The sequence below is a fragment of the Macrotis lagotis genome, chromosome 5 (assembly GCF_037893015.1).
Source record: "Macrotis lagotis isolate mMagLag1 chromosome 5, bilby.v1.9.chrom.fasta, whole genome shotgun sequence".
Lineage (NCBI taxonomy): Eukaryota > Metazoa > Chordata > Mammalia > Peramelemorphia > Peramelidae > Macrotis > Macrotis lagotis.
In genome coordinates this window covers 25,903,457-25,923,633 of record NC_133662.1, presented here as the reverse complement: position 1 = coordinate 25,923,633, position 20,177 = coordinate 25,903,457, and the positions used below count along the sequence as shown (strand labels likewise).

At 34.5% G+C, this 20,177-nt stretch overlaps 1 protein-coding gene and 2 pseudogenes across 1 annotated transcript in view; 2 read left to right on the top strand and 1 right to left on the bottom strand.

Annotated features, from left to right (window-relative positions):
- The window catches only part of RCAN2 (regulator of calcineurin 2), a 304,597-nt gene that overhangs the window by 109,215 nt on the left and 175,205 nt on the right, over positions 1-20,177 (top strand). The window lies entirely within an intron of this gene.
- Positions 5,854-20,177, top strand: part of LOC141523704 (cytidine deaminase pseudogene) — a 33,308-nt pseudogene continuing 18,984 nt past the window's right edge.
- The window catches only part of LOC141487737 (transmembrane protein 179B-like), a 19,256-nt pseudogene continuing 8,050 nt past the window's right edge, over positions 8,972-20,177 (bottom strand).

Sequence of the window (20,177 nt, the reverse complement as noted above, 5' to 3'; positions counted from 1 at the left end):
GGACCTAGGACCAAGACTAATATAATAGATGGCTATCACTATAAAATTACATACATACATACATTGAATGGTATTTCTCCAATGGAATATTTTTTTAATACATTGAGTTATTCCATCAATATATACCTCTTAGACAGATACTATGCATAGAAATTAGTTGGAGGCAACTAGGTGGTGCAGTGGATAGAGCATTGACCCTGGAGTCAGGAGAACCTCAGTTCAAATCTGGCCTCAGACACTTAATAATTGCCTAGTTGTGTGGCCTTGGGCAAGCCACTTAACCCCATTGCCTTGCAAAAACCTAAAAAATATAAGTTGGGATCAGAACTGAGACAAAAAAGATATGGATTGACTTTGGGAAATGGTGTTATGCTTTTAGTGATCCAAAACTTTTACTTCATGAACAAAGGTCCATATTGGTAATATCATTATTACTCTTATGATACTCTGTGGTCATGAATAATAAATTATCATGGTCTACAAAGATTTGAAGTTAAAGGCAAACAGAGGATAATAAGGAATTGTATAGGGACAGTTAGGTGGTACAGTAGACTGGAATCAGGAGGACCTGAGTTCAAATATAGCCTCAGATACTTACTAGCTGTGTGACCCAGGACAAGTCATTTAACCCTTATTACCTAAAAAAATTACAAAAATTGCATAATTGGTGCTAGTTAACTGTACATATTTGAAATAAGGCATCAAAAGAATGTATATTCAGAGAAGAAGTGAGTTTGTCATGTGGCAAGAGCAAGGGAAAGAGTTAGGTTTGCTAGGGATTTCCTTGCCAAGAGAACAAGAGGAAGGACCCCTAAATTCTGGGTAGACATAGTAAGTATTTAAGTATTTGTCAATTAGTTCTTTTGAAGAAAAATATTTATATGGTACTCTTCATTTTAGGCATGTCTTTCAGAAACAATATTTTATTCATTTAAACATTCTAAATCCAAGCATCTCCTACTTTAAAGAGATATCCAAATGGGCAAAACCTTCCCACTCCCAAAGCCCAACCTGTTGGACAAAGCCCCTCTACCAAGACAATTAGAGGAATTCATAGGAATCTTGTCAGGATATGTATAAATACAGTTTGAGGTTAACAATCCTGAACAGTGGAACAATCATCAATTTTCAACCTGAAGTACTTAATTCTCTCCTGGATCACTTTCCTCCAGGATTTAATGGTACTGCTCCCTTCAGATTCATATACTAATCTTTTCTGAATGAAAGGAGGATATTTTTCTTTGGGGAATGGGTTGGTAAGTCACTGGATAGGCTTTCCGGAGAGGAGTAAGATTAGTTTGATCCATAGTTTGCTACATCTCAGCTTCAGAGGCTGCATTGAGTAAGCAATCATCTGCAAATAGACAATCATGCACCAACACTCCCTCTACTTTGGTCTTGGCTTGTAGCCTTTTCAAATTGAAGAATTTGCCATCAGTGTGGTAACTAACCTTAAGGTCAAGTTCATTCTTATTAAAAGTGTTTGATAACATAGCTGAAAACTTCATGCTAAAAAAGTATGGGAGCAAGGACACATTTTTGTTTCACTCCATTGGTGACTGGGAACTCTCCAGAGCATCGTCCACTATCCAGAACCCAGGCGTGCCTGTCGTCATGAAATTGATGTGCAATACTGATGAACTTCTCTGGGAAATCAAATTTTGACATAATTTTCCATAAAGCCTAATGACAGATAGTATCACAGTCCTTGGTCATATCTACAAATATTGTATACAGACCTCTGACAGTATGGATCAATTCTCTGTTGCTTGTGCTAATTTTGGTATAACAATTAATACCAAGGAAACACAGATGCTCCATCAGCCAGCACCACACCATCCATATGTGGAACCATCAATTATAGCAAATGGAGAAGTTTTGAGTACTGTTGCCAAGTTCAATTACCTTGGCAGTGTCCTTTCCAGGGAGGTACACATTGACAATGAGGTTGACACATGCATTACCAGAGCTGGTTAGTATCTGGGAGGTTCTGAAAGAAAGTTTGGGAAAGAAGTGGTATTAGACTGACTACCAAACTGTAGGTATACAGAGCCGTTGTGCTGACCTCATTACTATATACTTGTGAAACCTGGACAATCTACCAGCACCATGTCAGGAAATTGAATCGCTTCCATTTAAATTGTCTTAGGAAGATTCTGAAGATCACCTGGCAGAAGAAGATACCAGAAATTGAGGTCCTTTCCTCAGCTGAATTGCCAAGCATTCCAATATTATTACAGGGAGTGCAACTATGATGAGATAGCACATTGTTAGAATGCCAGATGTACACTTGCCCAAAAACCTATTTTATGAAGAAGTCACACAAGGGGATCTAAAGAAGCACTACTGAGACCCCTCAAAGATCTCACTGAAGAACTTTAAAATTGACTGTACAGCATAGGAAAAACTGGCACAGGACCACCCAGCACGGCATGCCCTTATCAGTGGGGGTGCTACAGTCTATGAGAAGGGCAGAATTGAAGCAGCTCAAAGGAAACTTGACATATGTAAGTTTAGAGAATTCACCACAGGTATTCACATGCCAAACCTGTGGTAGAGCATTCTGAGCTCATATTGGTCTGATCAGCCACCGTTGGACAACATGTCTCAAACATGGTAATGTTTTTTGGTTTTCTTGGATAAAGGAGGACAAGAATCAACCAAGATTATCTTGATAAGAGATAACTTTGTCAAGTTTACTTAAAGAAAGACTTTTTTTTCAGACCTAACTACTTTTCTAAGAGCTCAAGTCCCCAGAAAGAGTTTTTAGATTAGGAAAAAAACATTTCTTAAAATTTCTGTAAGGGGGCAGCTAGGTGGCGCAGTGGATAGAGCACTGGCCCTGGAGTCAGGAGTACCTGAGTTCAAATTTAACCTCAGACACTTCACAATTACCTAGCTGTGTGGCCTTAGGCAAGCCACTTAATCCCATTGCCTGGCAAAAAAACTAAAAAAAAAATTTCTGTAGAAACTAAAAAAGATGTTTTTAATATGAAAATTGGTAACCAACAAGTATTATATGTTCTAGGCACTTTGCTAAGGTCTGAGGATACAAATACAAATCAAAAGAAAGGTAGTTCCTGCCTTCAATTTTTTATTCTACTAGGGAAAAACAATAATTAAAAAGATATTGAGGGGCAACTAGGTGGTACAGTGGATAGAGCACCGGCCCTGGAGTCAGGAGTACCTGAGTTCAAATCCGGCCTCAGTCACTTAATAATTACCTAGCTGTGTGGCCTTGGGCAAGCCACATAACCCCATTGCCTTGCAAAAACCTAAAAAAGATATTGAAAAGGAGAAGAGAAGAAGAGGAGAGGTTGGTGAATGCTAATTAGAACTGGGAAAATCAAAAGCACATCTGGAAAGAGAACGAACCATAACTGGTCTTGACCCATTTCCAAAATGGAGACCTTGGAAGGAACTCACTAAGGGAAAAAGGGATCCACTGGGCAGAAACTTATTTCATCTGAGTTATGGTGGGAATCATGAGAGTCAGGAGTACAGCCAAGAAGGAAAATAATACTTCCACTATCAAATCTCAAGCCCAAGGACTTTTATACTAAGCTATAAATGGGGATTGAGATAGTGTAGTGGGGAAATCTGCATTGATGAAAAGAGTTTTTCATAATGCTAAAATATAGATCTTTCACATAATATTTTATTATGGTATTGCTCTGCATCTGGTAAATGGTTGTACTTCCCCTGTTATTGCTATTGCCAACATGACAATATAAGAATTATAACTAGGGGTAACTAGGTTGCATGATGAATACAGCACTGGTCCTGGAGTCAGAAGGACCTGAGTTCAAATCCAGTCTCAGACACTTAATAATTACCTAGCTCTGTGTCCTTGGGCAAGTCACTTAACCTCAGTGCCATGCAATATCCAAAAAGAAAAGAATGAAAACTAAACTATATAAACATGAAGATGTAAACAGGGGAGTGCTGGTGTTTAACAGATTTCCCCTCCCCTTCCCCAAACTGCATGGAAGACACATTTTAATTTACATCATTAACATTTTCTCCATCACTTCCCTAAATCTGGAGAATAAACAAAATAACAAATCAGACCCCATATTATGTGCTCATTTCTGAGGTATAAATGTTCATTTAAAAAATTTAGCAATCTCTGGAGGAGCTGGCTATACCACATCCCCAAATGTAAGGGACATCAAAAGATGGAAGAGTCCATGAATTTTGGCTTTAGAGACCATTTAGTTAAATCCACTTATGTTTACAGAAGAAGAAACTTTGGCTTAGAGAAGCTATATGACTTTCCTATGGTCACACTGGTGACGGAGGAAAAAGAGAAGCCAACAACTTCAGCCTAACTCCCATTTATCGTGCAGAATTACTAACATTTGTGTATTTTTATACCTAAAAACCTCCAGGGCTGACAATTGGTATATTCTATGACAGAATTAGTGATGACAACTGAATACCTTCCATTTATATAGACATTATCATTATGAAATGCATCATATCTATTTTCTCATCTGAAACTCACAATCATGAGGTGAACAGGGCAGATATTAATTCCCATTTTATAAAAGTAGACTTGCTCTTATGGTTAAGTGCCTTACCTAGTGTCACACAGCTAATTATAGGAAACTTCTATCTCAACTTCAATGCGGTTCTTGTTCCCCAAAAGATGAAAAATAGTCATGGATTTAACAAGACTATTACTTTTAATATTCACAAAAGAAAAACATGTTACAGAAGAGAGTACCACAGTCCTTGAGGTTGAAACTGTCATCAACAAGATACAACAATTGACCTTTGGACTAAATAGGTTTCTTTAGCTAGGCATTGGATGGGTTTAAATTTATAAAAAGATATCTAAGTAAACTAATGGTGAATGGGGTAAGTTGAAGAGTCCATAGGGAAATAATACTGGGGACTCTCAGAAGAGCTGTTTCTTAAAGATATCTGACAGAAGAAGTTAGGAATCATGAAACATTCAAATTTCAGAAGTACTCAATCCAGAAAACATTCAGTAGATGTCCCATAAAACAGCTTCCCTCCTGAAACAAATTGCTGGTATCCTTATTTAAAATACTGATTTTACATATTAATGATAAAAATCAAGGATTCTCTTTTCAGAATGGACTGTTTAAAGGTCACTCACTGGCTAGCAGATGCATAACCTTTTTTTTTTGACTTTTTACAAAGCAATGGGATTAAGTGACTTGCTGAAAGTCACACAGCTAGGTAATTATTAAGTGTCTGAGGTCAAATTTGAACTCAGGTCCTCCTGACTCCAGCGCTGGTGCTCTGTCTACTGTGCCACTCAGTATAGCAGGTACATCTTTATAACTTTTCCTTGATTATCTTCTAGAAATTTCCAAATATATCATTTTTAGGTTCCTTATAATGAGATCACCTTATAAAGGAAGTGTCTTTTTACATATGTATCTCTATGACCTTTCATATCTTGTTAACTGAGATATGAAATTGGATAGGTGTTAAAGATGAATCAAATTTATACTCATTTCTATTCTGGAATAATTAACTTATGTAAATTTGGCATAATGGAAAAAGTACTGGCCTTTTTCAGGAAGAATTAGATTCATCTTTACCTATGACTTCTCCTATATACCTCACTTCAGATAGTGTTCTAAAGCACTGTTGAAGATAGGTGTTAATCCCAATAGAGAATTTTCTAATCAGGAATTCCCTCTATCAACAATTCTCCTCTTCATCCAAAATCTACAATGATATCTCTTTCTCTCTCTATGTTTATCTCTGTTCCTGTCTCCATCTCTATCTCTATTTGAATTGATATACATATATATATATACATATATGTATACACACTCACAAATTCATATATTGATTTTTTGAACTGATGTTTATATGGATTATTATATTCAATCAATTGATTAAATTGATGATCAATTGACTGAATATATGTCTATACATTATATATGTTCAATGTATAGATGCACTCAATCGATATATAAATAAAATATGTATTCAATAAATATGAAATCAATCCAATATCACATAAACAAATACATAAATACATTTAAATAGATATATAACTACTTTCTTCTGTCATTTTATACAACCATAAAAATACTGCACTAGCAGATATTTGTCATAAAGGAAAATTTGGTATCAGACTTTTAATAAATATAGTATAAAAACCTCAATTAATTAAAAATCCAATTAACTAGTACCTAAATTTATCCTATAAATTACCCTCCCTTCATTTTTATTTTTTAATGTCTTTGGGGAAATTTTATAAATGTTTATTTCTTTATGTCTTTGAGAAATTTTTAAAATTTTTATTTATTTTGTTTTCATTTATTTTATTTATTTTACATTTTAATCTGGTTCAGCTACACTCAGAAGTATTGTGAGTCAAATGCTTTATACTTTTAACCTAGAAAACTGAGAAATTGTGCCTTGCTCAGGGCCACAGAAACTGTATTTGTGAGAAATAGGAGTCAAGGTCTTGCTGGTTTCTGATTAGATCTCTGTATAGGTAAACCTCAAAGTTAGTGTGGGTTTGGTTCCAAAAGCAAATGTCACAATACAGTCAGCGGTACTAATTTTTAGGTTTCTAAGTGTATATGAAATTTATATTTGTACTTAAGAGTTATCTATTAATTAGGCAGTAGTATTATGGCTAAAAATAAACCCCCAAAACAATATACATACCTTAATTAAGCAATACTTTATTGCTAAAAGAAAAATGCTAACCATCAGCTGAGCCTTAAATGAGTCATAATCTTTTTGCTAGTGGAGAGTATTTCCTTGCTATTGATGGCTGCTGACTGACCAGGGTGGTTGTGGCTGAAGGCTGATATAATTGAAGTAATTTTTAAAAATAAGACAACAATGACATTTGCTACATCAATTTATTCTTCCTTTTACTTAAATATTTAGAGGCCATTGATGGTTATTAATTGACCCAGTTTCAATATTGTTGCGTCTCAGAGACTAGAAAGACACATACATATAGCATTTATCAATAAAGTTCACTGTCTTATATGAGCATGATTTGTGGTATCTCAAAGATCACAGACCACCATAACAGATATAATCATAAAAAAGTTTGAAATGTTGTAAGGCTTATCAAAGTGTGACCCAGCAGCACAATGTGAACATGTGCTGTTGGGAAAATGCCACTGATTGACTTGATTGATGCAGGATAGTGACAAGCCTTCAATTTGTAAGAAATCCAGTATCTGCAAAGGACATACAGTATTGCTTAATAAGATGAGGAATGCCTGTACATTGTATCTTCATAGTTCAGAAATGTGACTAAAAATTAGTGGAAATTGTGGAATCTCATATTTATACCTTAAAAAATTTGAATTCCTATTGCTCATCACTGATTTGAAGCTGGATGTCAAGGGAAATATCTTGTGGTTAGTTTTTTTTTTACTTTAAAATCAGGAGGAGGGAGGAGAGAACATTACATTTCACAGGGACAAAAATACCACTGTTTGAACTAAAAGTTTCAGGGTGATTTGTCGATAACCTAGTTTGAGTAAATAGCCACTCTGGATGGAACAAGTGTCTCTTAAAAGTGTTTTGACACATTTAACAGTCATCTTATGTTAAACCAATGGATTTTTTAAAAGCAAGGCTTCTCTTTGTGAGTCATTTTTGAGTGTCAAAAGAAAGAGCTGCAGAAATATTTGCTTTAAATTGCCCTAAAATTTGAACTACCATTATGAGCTGGCTTTGGTCTCTGATCAAAACTAGGAGACATATGAAGGCAGAAGGAACTGAGAGGACTGAACTAAAGGTTGTAACACTTTGATGAAAGCATTTGAAGTTTAAGAAAGAAATAGAAATAAACAAAAGAGCTGCTAGAATCTAACAAGAGAAAATATATAATATAATAATAATAATAATAATAATTTATTTTCCCTTGAACTTGAATACAGACTTTTTTTGTTTAAAGCTACTTAAAAATGGAATAATGATATTGAATTAAAAAGAATAAACATGGTTATAAAGGAGAAATTTAAGAAGATACTCCCACCTTACTACTTTGCAGAGGTGAGAAATCTCCTGGTGTGGAACATTGCTCACAAACATATGTATGTATGTGTGTGTATGCTTATGCATATATGTATGTATGCACATATAAAAATTCTTTTTGATGCAACTCTATCACCTCATACTTTTTTGTAGAGTGCCAGATCTGACATGCAGTCCAGCAGTGTAGTTTGGCCACTCATTCTTTCTTATTTTGACTCTCCTCTTTTTTTCCTTTAAAATATTGTTATATGGGATGACTTTGGGAGGGGAGGTAATGATACTTTGAGAAACTGGTGGGAAAGCATAAAATCAATAAAATTTTATTTCACTGATGAATTTTTTGAGTTATTTATATCCAACTTTTTTTAATCTTTTTTTTTACTCTTTATGAAGTACATACTCACAAAGAGTATCATTTGATTGTTCCAGTCTTTTGCGACAAAAGTTTGCAGCAGAACATATGAAAAGGCATATAAATGAATAGCACTGTGTAATGCTTGATGGCAGGAAAGATTAAGTATAAAATTCCAACTCTGACACTTAATAGCTGTCTGGTTCTTTAAGAATCACTTAATCTTTCCTGAGCCACAATTTCCTCATCTGAAAAATGTTTATTTTACACAACTATCTCACTGGGATGCTTTTGAGAATATATTTTGTAAGTTTGAAAACTTATATAAATGTGTGGGGTTATGGGGGAGAAATTCAGAAACATTCAATTGTGGCCAGTACCTGAGTTATACAGAAGGGAAGCTTAAGTAAAAATGCTAAGCAGCCTTCCCAATGACATACAATCTGTGATCTTTGACACTAAAATCTCCATTTACTAGAGTTTTGCTATTTCTACTATTGCTAGGTTTCTCTGTGTACTTACCGAATATTTGAAATCCCATTTGACTTTTTTGTGTCATTTGGCTTTTAAAAACTTTTGATTCATGCAACAATAATATATATATATATATATATATACACACACACACACACACACACACACACACACACACACACACACAAGCTTCTGTTCTGGGCTCTTATCAAGTTTGCCCTCTATTTGATATTCAGTCTTGTGGCTTTTTTGGATCACATTGATCCAAAAGCTTGTCAAGGGCTGCATATAGAATTTAACATTTATGACTCAATGTAAGCAATATTACCAATAATAAAATGTAATAATTTAGTAAAGTATAATAAGAATAATTAGAATAATAATCATTTAATTTAAAAAAAAATAAGAGCATGCCATTTTTAATGTGAATACTGAGCCTGCTTTTTCAGTACCAGTACATCTTTTAACTGGCTTGATAGAGGTTGTAGCAATGAGAAGAATATTTTCAGTTATTCAGAAAGCCTACTTTTTTGTAGGCTTCATACAGGGAAAAAAAGTTGCTCACAAATATACATACTTCAGAACAGGGCATGTTTGTGAAATGTCAGACATTTTTGTCTAGACGAGTACAACTTAAAGAATTCTAATAAAGACACTAGAATAAGTTTTTCTTTGACTTTGCATATCTGATTGCAACTCTATACACTCTATTTGAAAGTTTGTTGGCAACCTGGTATTAATGTCAATAGGAGAACAATGTAAAAAATATACTGAAACGCAGTTGGTGTTTTCTAAAATATTGAAATTTACTTTCAAAATCCTAAGACAAAATGGCAGTGAATGCAGCATACAACAAAGTTGTCTGTTGCAGTTTTGATGAGTCCTACAAATAAATATCCTAATTGAAAATAAAGATTCTAATCCCTACATGCATATCTTTTGTAAAACAAAGCAAAGCAAAACAAAACTCCAGCAGTCTATGAGATCACACAATGTTAGTTAAATGAAAAAGTTGAGCCATGTAGTTAAGGGTTAAACTCATCTGTAATGTTGCAAGTTGGCACATGTACTCACTTGTTCCTTCATTTTCCAGTTAAGTGACAATGGGCTTTGAAGGTTATCCTAAATAGGAACAGCTAGGTGGCATAGTAGATAAGGCAGGATTTAATAAATTCTGTGATACTTTGGTTTCTGGAACACTGTCCTCTTCCTAGGTAAAGATGGTATTGCTATAAAACCAGAGAAGGGACTGGTAGACACGTACACTCTCTTACCTGCTTCTCTGACAATTAGAACAGCAGGGAAAAGATGCCATGATATTCATACATCAATACTATCCAGAAATGCAGTCATCTATTATTGTTACAACAGAGGTGAACTAGCCAGCTTCCATAAAGCTGCTGATCATGGCACTGACTATTACAGAGACAATATTAGTGGTTACAGACATTTTACCTTACCTTTCCTTCATATAACATGCTATTACAGATAAAACATATATGTTAGGATTAGCAAAATTTTAGCTATTATTACATGTCATTATATTTCATTATATACATTGCTACAATGTATATAATAAGGTCATTTGCTATTTAGGATTTTTTTTAGGTTTTTTTGCAAGGCAAATGTGGTTACGTGGCTTGCCCAAGGCCACACAGCTAAGTGTCTGAGACCAGATTTGAACCCAGGTACTCCTGACTCCAAGGCCGGTGGTTTATCTACTATGCCACCTAGCCGTCCCTATTTAGGATTTTTTGTAGTTGTGATTTTTATCCTTCCTCTACAAATAAAAATAAAGTAATATCACTGTGAGAGAATGTTTATTGACATATACTTTACCTCCTTACACAATTTAAGTATATATTCAAGTACAGAATTCCAAGGGAAAGTTCTAAGTTCTTTGGGGCAAAGGGCATTAGGATTCTCCCCAAGTCAGAAAAATTTGTCTTCCTGAGTTCAAATCTGACTTCAGATGCTTGCTAGATGTGTGACCCTGGGCAAGTCACTTAATCTTGTTTACCTCAGTTTCCTTAACTGCAAAATGAACTAGAGAAGGAAATGGTAAACCACTCCAGTATCTTTGTCAAGAAAACCTCAAATAAGTTCACAGAGAATCGGGCAGGATTGAAAATGATTAAACAAGATTCAATTTATTCCTAAGTTTCAAGGGAACATCTCTCCCTATTTCTAAAACTGTGAGAATGCCCATTTCAGCACAAATAAAGAAAGATTTTAGAGTGCCCTAATTCCTACAGATAATGAATCTGTGCATTTCAAGAAGAAATAAGAATGAGTCTCCTTATCTTAGCCTGATAGTCTGTCCAATTAATTCTCCTGGATCCCTAAAAACTAGAAAAATGAAAGTACACTGCAATAAGTCAGATTTTGGGGATTTGGGGTATTTTTGATGCATAAAAAGGAAAAATTGGTGATCTGTCCTGGGTACTGGTACCCCTGCCAAACACTTACACTAGTCCCTAGACATACTTATATTCCACTCCTATTCCTCGACTGCTCTGAGATCATAGATCATAGTGGTAGTTGGTGGAGAATAATTCATCTTTGGTGCCAATACTACTTCTGGATTGCTACCAACCCATTTTGGTGGTCCAGTGTTCATAACACTTCTGGAAGTAATCAGTCAACCCTTACCAAATTAAATGAGACAGTGAGCCTCTAACTAAATCATCCTTGATGCTTCCACTGGATCTGTTGTACTATAATTCCTGATCACTAGGACATTGGGGAAGCTTCCTCCTTTTTCCCCTTTCCTTCACTAGCTGATATTGAGAGAACAGATTTCTGCACTGCTAAGACTCAGATAAAGGGTGTAGCTCTCTAACTCAAGAAACAGACTTGAAGTGCATCCTATCTCATCTCCAGCCTTCTAGAGAACTCTACTCAATGTAAAGATTTCCTTCAGTAAGGTATAAGAACACCTAAGTTCTCTACATGTGACCTATTTTTTTCCTTGACTGTGGTGACTAGTTCAATACAAAATAGCCTATTTATAGAGCATGTAGGGAATGATATGAATAGAGAAATATGTATTTCTCTATTCTCTCTGGACCCCCAAAGAAACCATAATTTATTTGCTAAAAGCAATGGGATATTTCATCATATTGTTCTGAATTCTTTACCAACTCTATTTCTTTATGTAGGTTGCATCAAAAACCTAGAATAGTCTTCTGTCATAGCTTTTCATCTTCAAGTTCCAGAGAAGGTGCTAAATAAGAGTTGATCTTGTTAAAGCACTTCAATATAACTTATTTAACATTCATGTTTTAAATTTTGAGTTCCAAATTCTCTCCATCTCCCTTCCCTTAACCATTGAGGAAACAAGTAATATGGCATAAATTATATATGTAAAGTCATGCAAAACCTATTCCATATTAGCCACTTTTTAAAGTAACAAAAATAAAGTGAAAAAAGTATTCTTCAGTCTACACTCAGGTTTCATAGAGGTTAATTTTCTCTCTGGAGGTGGATCTCATTTTTAGTCATGAATCCTCTGGAATTGCCTTAGATCATTGTATTGATTAGAGTAGCTAAATCTTGACATTTAAACCTTGTTACATTGTTGCTATTTCTGCATACAATATTCTCCTGATTCTGTTCATTTTACTTTGCATCAGTTGATATAAGTCTTTCCAGATTTTCCTGAAATCATACCTCTTGTCATTTCTTAAAGCAGAGTAGTGCTTCATCACGAACATAGATGTGATATAATTCTAACAAACTATATTTAAGCAAATTCACAACTCATTAACATGGTGCTTTTTATCTTACTACTCTCAACTAAATACTAGTGATCAAGAAATGGTTCTTGTCCTATGTTATCGAAGAAGACCAAAATGGCATCACTATGTTTGAGACAAATTACTGTGTGTTCAACTGTGACTGAGCAGACCAATATGAATTCAGAATTCTCTACCAGAGCTGGATACAAATAGTCCACGGGAACCCCTGGGGTTGGTACTCTAAACTTAGGCATATCATTTTCCTTTGAGCTGCTTTAATTCTGCCTTCCTCATAAAGGATAGCATCCTCACTGATGAAGGCATGCCATACTGGACAGTCCTGTGCCAGTGTCTTCCATGCTATGCAATCAATTCTAAAGTTCTTCGATGAAACCTTCAAGGTGTCTTGGCAGTGCTTCTTCTGATCCCCTTATGAGCACTTGCCCTGTATAAGTTCTTCATAAAATACTTTTTTTGACAAGCATACATCTGTTATTCTAACATGTCCAGACTATCATAGCTGCCCTGTCTATAGTAATATTAGGATGCTTGGCAATTTAGTTTGAGAAAGGACCTCAGTGACTATCTTCTTCTGCCAGGTGATCTTCAAAATCTTCCTAAGACAATTTAAATTGAAGTGATTCAGTTTTCTGATGTGGCTCTGGTAGACTATCCAGGTTTCACAGGCATATAGCAATGAGGTCAACACAACAGCTCTGTAGACCTTTACATTGGTGGTCAAACTAATACCTCTTCTCTCCCATACTTTCTTTTGAAGCCTCCCAAACACCAAGATTGGTTTGAGGAAAATGATGGGGAAATACAGTAGCTGCTAAATGAAAAATGAGAACTCCACAAGGTTTACTAGCAGGATAGTTAATCCATTTCTAAGAAGGCAGCATTTAATTCCATTAAAAGTAAAGTCCAAGTGAAACTTAGAGGGATACATGATTCTTGGCTCAGTAAGAAGGCAGATGAAATTCAATTTTATGCAGAGTTAACAAACCAAAATGCTTTTATGATGCCCTGAAAGCTATTTATGGACCAAAGACATATGGGGCATTTCAATTACTCAGTGCTGATGGAACCATATTGATTAATGATAGGCACTTAATCCTAGAGAGATGGGTTGAACACTTCCATAGTGTTCTTAACAGCCTATCATCAATCAATGCAGAAGCCAATGACTGTTTACCTCGAGTTGAAGTCAAACAGTCCCTAGCTGAAGTTCCAATTAAAGAAGAGGTTTATGAATTCCATTAGGCTCTTTTCAAGTGTCAAAGGACCTGGTAATTATTCTATTCCAGCTGAGATCTACAAGGTAGGGGAGTCTGAAATTTTCCAGGTTATATGGCATGAAGAGGTTATCTCCCAAGAATTCAGGGATGCCTCCATTGCCATCCCTATGATCAAGAAATATATCCTTTATGGAAGTCAAAATTTCAAACTTTTACCTTTCAAATTAATTTTTTGGTTAAATTATATGTTCTCTAAAGAACAAAAATTATAAATGATTCAAAGGACAATGAATGAGAAGATACATATGAGTTTAAGTACTTGCCACATGTCAGAAATGGTGACTTGTGTACATGAAGTAGTTTAAAAGAAGATGATCAACAAACATTTATCAAGTAGCAGGTACAGTGCCAAATGTTAGGAATACAAAGGACAGTTAAAAAAAAACCAGTTCCTTTTCTCAAGGAACTGCTGTTGGTGAAGACAATATGCAAACAACTATGCAAATAAGATGAATTGGAGAGAATCAACAGAGGACCGGAAGAAGCACCAAAGACATGTATGTCTAAGAAAGGCTAGACATGAAGTAATATTTAAGAATAATAGAAAGTCTGTATGGATATTGAAAGGTAATCCTAGAATAGTAAAAGAAGCAGAGGTATATTATGATGGAGACTTTTAAGCAAAGACATGGACAAGAATGATAGAGGATAGCTCTCTTAATAGCCAAAATCTGCTTAACTCTGCTTACCCTAGTTTCATCACTTGCAAAATAATCTGGAGAAGAAAATGGTAATCTACTTTAGTATCTCTACCAAGAAAACCCCAAATGACTGAACTACATCTGCAACAACAAGACACTGATTTAGGTAATGAAGAGATGATTTTGTTGATGACTTAATTTGGAAGTTCCTTAGAGGTCTATTTAGGCTTAATAATAACATGTACTCTGTGACAATAAGAACTCCCCAAAAGTGCCTCAGGAGGAGGTGGATTGCCACTCAGAGGTCTTCAATCAGAGGCTGGATGACCTCTTGTCACCTGTTTTTGTGAGGGTTCCTTTCATGTATTGACATTAACGACTACTGAGGTTCCTTCTCAATATGAAATTCAGTTATTTCGATTCTATGAATACATGAGATCAAAAAGAATTACTAAGATGCCCTCTAAATCAGTGGACAGTGTGCTTTCTTTCATTCATTATGGGTACTTTGATGTATTGATGGAGTATTGATGTATATGTTGAGGCAGGAGGCAACTAAGTGATACTAGGGAAAGAGGAGGTGAACTTATGAGAACCTGAGTTTATATCCTGTACCAGATATTTATTAGTTATGTGATACTGGGAAAGTCATTTAAGTTTCCTCAACCTCTATTTTCTCATCTATAAAAGGGGATTAATAATAGCATCTAGTCGATAGGATTATTGGGAATATTAATGAGATATGTGTAAAGTGTTTTGAAAAAAAATCTTAAAACACTGCATAAATGTTAGCAATTATAGATTGTGGTCCTCAATAAAATTTAAAGCTGCAATAAGGTTTTTGAGATGCCTTTTGAGTAAGTAGTTTATATATGAATATATATATATACATATTCTCATACATATGTGTATATAAAAATAAACATTTAAGTACTTCAGTGCATTTGTAATAGATTTAGAATAATTGGCTGGTTATCTGTTAAGTGCACACACATCTATAAATTTATACCTCTCTAGATTTTTATTTATTATTGTTCAGTCATTCCATCATGACTTCACAGATCATACTGCCTGTGGAATTTCTTGGCAAAACTACTGGAGTAGTTAACCATTTCTGTCTCCAATAATTTAAGGCATATGGTGATGATTATGATGATGATGATGATGCTCCCCTCTATAACTGAAGATGTCCATGTAATCATATACATGGTAACATGACTTGCATGATATTTATTATAGCAAGGAGAGTATTGTTCAAAGACATCCTTCTCACTTATCTTTTCAGAACCATTTTACCCCATGACCTGATTTAATATGAAAGAGGACTATTGGTGATGGCCTGGATGCTTTGGGAGTCTCTTGGGCTACAAAGATTGTGACTTAGCCAGTGTCATTTAGACAGTTAAGTTAAATTTAAACACCTCAGGTCTTTAGGATTTCAGGCCCAGAACTCTATCAACAAAGTCATCTCTTCATTGCCTCTCCTAAAGGCTCACCATATTAGTGCCACATTTAATGTATGTACCTGATCAATTTTAGTCCATTTCCATCTCAGGACTTCCAAACTCAAATTATCCACCATCTCAACCACAGGGGATTTTGAGCATGTATCATCGTACTCAGTTGAAATTTATTATCTTATGGTACTCTGCCCTTCCATCCTGATCTCTTCTGTGCTCCTGCATTACAGAATATGTAACAGTCTAATACATGATTTAGTCTTATATTGTTCCCTAATTATTTCATATTTCTAAGTCTTACCTCTTTCCATGAATGATAAGCTGCTCACTGGGCAGGAACCAAATCACATTTATTTTATATACCTTACAATACCTAGCATAGTTCCTTGTACTTGTAATTGTTCAATAAATACTTTTTGATTCATTGAAGTTTAATTTTTATTTTATTAAATATTCATTTTAACACCCATTTTTTCATTCCTATTATTTCAACTTCTCTATCTCAAACATTTCTTCTTTTTCACTAGAAAACTTGTCTATTTTTTGCAAGAAGCCAAACAGCTACTTTTCCTCACTCTCTTCTTTCCTGCCTTTGGGGACATTCTCAGGCACATTAAATTAATCATTTCTTTTCTTTCTGATATTCTCTCTACCTGTCCTAGTTTTTGAACTGCAGCATTGCCATAGGCCTGAGCTCAAAAATATCATTGAATAAGTCTTTTCTCTATTTTTCTAAATCATTCAGCTCTATAAAGTCTCCAGGATGTATTCGGGGAATATCATAATTAGTCTCTATATCATGATCAAGAAAGGGTCTCACATATATTACTTTTTGATTCAAGGTTGGAAAGTGAGGGAAGTGACCAGTAGAGGGAGTTAGGAAATATTTCAACAAGGTAGGAAAAGAAAGTTATCTTTGCTTATAATAAGCAAGTGATTAAAGATTTGCTAGTTTAAATTGAAATTTAATTACTTTTAATATTTTTTATTTAAATTTTTAACCAATTCTTAAAATTCTACCAATTAGAGAGTCTTTTGAAGATGCAAAACAACAAAAATTCATCTGGAAAAGCAAAATCAGAACCTTAAGGGCAATAATTTAAAATGAAAGGAGCATAACATTTTAAGACCACAAATTAAGTAATTGCTAAAACTATGCATTAAAAGTAAAAATGCATTTTTTAAAGTTGATAAATGTAATAGACTAGAAAAGGGAAATTACAAAGCAATTAAATAAATTAGCCTTGAGTTGAATAAATCAGAAAACCACTGGGTTAAGGACTCCCTATTCAACAATAACTGTCAGAAAAATTAGAAAGTAGGTAGGCAGAAATAGTGTTTCAAACAACATCTTATACCATATATCACTTTAGGTTCTGAATGAGAATGTATTGTAAATGTTAAAATTCATACTATAAGAATTAGAGAGAGAGAGAGAAGGAAATGTCTTGCATAAATGTGGTTAAAGAGATAGAAGTGATTGCCAAAGATAAAGCATAGATGCTGTTCAGTCAGTTATTTCAATCATATTCAACTCTCTGTGATCCCATTTGGGGCTTCTTTTTGGCACTAGAGTGACTTGCCATTTCATTTTTCAGCTCATTTTACAGATGAGAAAACTGAGGCAAAAAGGGTTAAGTAAATATCCCAGGGTCACAACTAGTAAGTGTCTGAGGACAAGATTTGAACTAAGAAAGATAAGTTTCCCTTATTTTAGTCTAGATGCACTATCCACTCTGCCACCTAGCTACCCAGTTGTAATTGTATATGATATAAAAGATTCAGAAGAGAAGCTGTTATTGGGAAAAATTGCTATAGCAAATATCTTTGTCTAATATCTAAGCTACATAAGAAATTGATATAGACATGCTAAAATAAGTGTAGTATAAAAATTATCAAAAGAGAGGAAGATGTAACTTTCAAGAGAGGAATGGCAAATTGTCAGCATTGATATGAAAAAATGATTCAAATATTCAAAAATAAGAGATGGATTTTATAACATCTTTCAAACTTCAAATCAGCAAAGATGACAAAAGACAAAAAGGGTAAGTATTGAAATGTCTATGGAAAGATAGATGTAAATAAATCATTAGGGAACCATGAATTAATTTTTTTCTGGAAATAAATTGGCATAATACTAGAAAAATAATGAAGCTAGATGCCTTTTTATCCAGTCATCAAATCAAACATATACCCACAAGAAAATAAAAAAGAGAGGGCTCATATACATAAAAATTGTGCCAACTTCTTTTGTTTAATCAAAGAACAAGAAATAAAGTGATTATCTTGTGATTAGTAAACTGCAGAACATATTAAGGCAATATTGTTGTACTTTAAGAAATAGCAAATAGAAAGAATTCATGGTAACAGAGGAAGATTTGTAAGAACTGACATCCAGCAAAGTAAGCAGAATCAAGAGAACAACTTACATAACAGCAAAATACTGTAAAGGAAAATAACATAAAAGGCATCAAAGACAGATGGAATCTTAAAGGCAACACAGATAAGCAGAGCAGTATTAGAAAAACCATGTTAAATTTTACCTATACAAAAACAAAAGAAACAAAAACAAGGTATAAAGATTGGAAATAGAATTTATCTATAGATTCAGTTTTCCTTTTTTCTCTTCTCTAGGCAAAACTTCTTGTCTATTGATGTTTATCAAGTGCTAAAACAAAGGAAAATTTTAAAAGAAGAAAATACAAATATCAGAACTCTAATCAATGTAGTGATTAATCATGACTTCAGTGAAATATTGGTGAAATAGAATGAGGCATATGCTTTCAAATATGATCTGGAACTAATTCATTTTGCTTATTTTTAGAGAGCACTATGGATAGGCCATTGGACCTGCAGTCAAGGAGTTTAGAACTTCCCTCAGATACTTATTAGCTGTGTGATTCTGGGCAAATCCCATAATCTTTTCCTACTTCAAGACAATTCTTCACCATTGTTATAAATTGCAGATTCAGTGTGGATCTTCATTAGTATAGGGAGTATGCTTTGCCTGTGAAATCATGAATTTTCTCTAAAAAGGTTATAAGTGAAGAAAAAATCATGAATCTTAAATATATGTGAATTTTTGATCCCAAAGCACTCTATTGGGAAAAGAAATCTGAACTTGGATTTGTCTTTGCAGAAGGTTTCCTAAGTATTTTCAAATTTGTCATCATCAATCAACCAATAAACATTTATTGAATATCTACCATGTACACCAGAATGAGCTTGTACTATCCATTTTAGGAATAGAAGGGATAGATACTTAACTAGAAAAATCCTCAGAGTAAGAGAAAGGAAATAGATTTGGCCAGCAAGCTTGTCAGCAGCAGATCTGTGTTTAAGGATTTCAGTTTCATTCTGTGCTCAATTTTCTATTCATCAGCTTTAGCACCATCAGAGTAAATTTCTCTAATACTTTAGAGCTCCTCCTGGAGCTCTGTCCTGAATGAACATTGTTAACTCATACATGGATCCATATAGGCATATAAAAACAAGCTCATATTTTACTGCATATTTCAAATTCTAAATTAAACTTAAAACAGAGCTGTATCATCCTACTTGTACATAGTTGCTTACATGTGATCTCCTTTGTTAGATTGGGAGCTCCTTGAGAACAGGGACTGTTTTTACTGTCTTTGTAGCCTTAGTACTTTGCACATAGTTTTTTTGTTTTGTTTTGTTTTGTTTTGTTTTGTTTTTGCAAGGCAAATGGGGTTGAGTGGCTTGCCCAAGGCCATACAGCTAGGTAATTATTAAATGTCTGAGACCGGATTTGAACCCAGGTACTCCTGACTCCAAGGCCAGTGCTTTATCCACTGCGCCACCTAGCCGCCCCATACGCCACCTAGCCGCCCCTACTTTGCACATAGTTAAGCATTTCAAAAATGCTTCCTAATAATTAACAGACCTTAGTAAATGTTTAATAAATTCTTACCTACAGTTAACTGACATAGTAGAAATTTAATCAACGCTTGTTACTTGATTAATATAGTAAGTACTTAATAAATGTTTACTGAATCTGCCTGATGTCTTGGTTAATAACTTTACACATAGTCTCTAGCTATATAACTGCCATAGAACATCAATTAGTTCTCCAATTCCACTATGATCAGCTCCCAGTTATACCTGCCAAGATTTTTTAAATCTGAGCTCTTTTAATGATACCATAACATTGCATCTGAATTGGGTAAAGAATGAAGCTTGGGCTATTT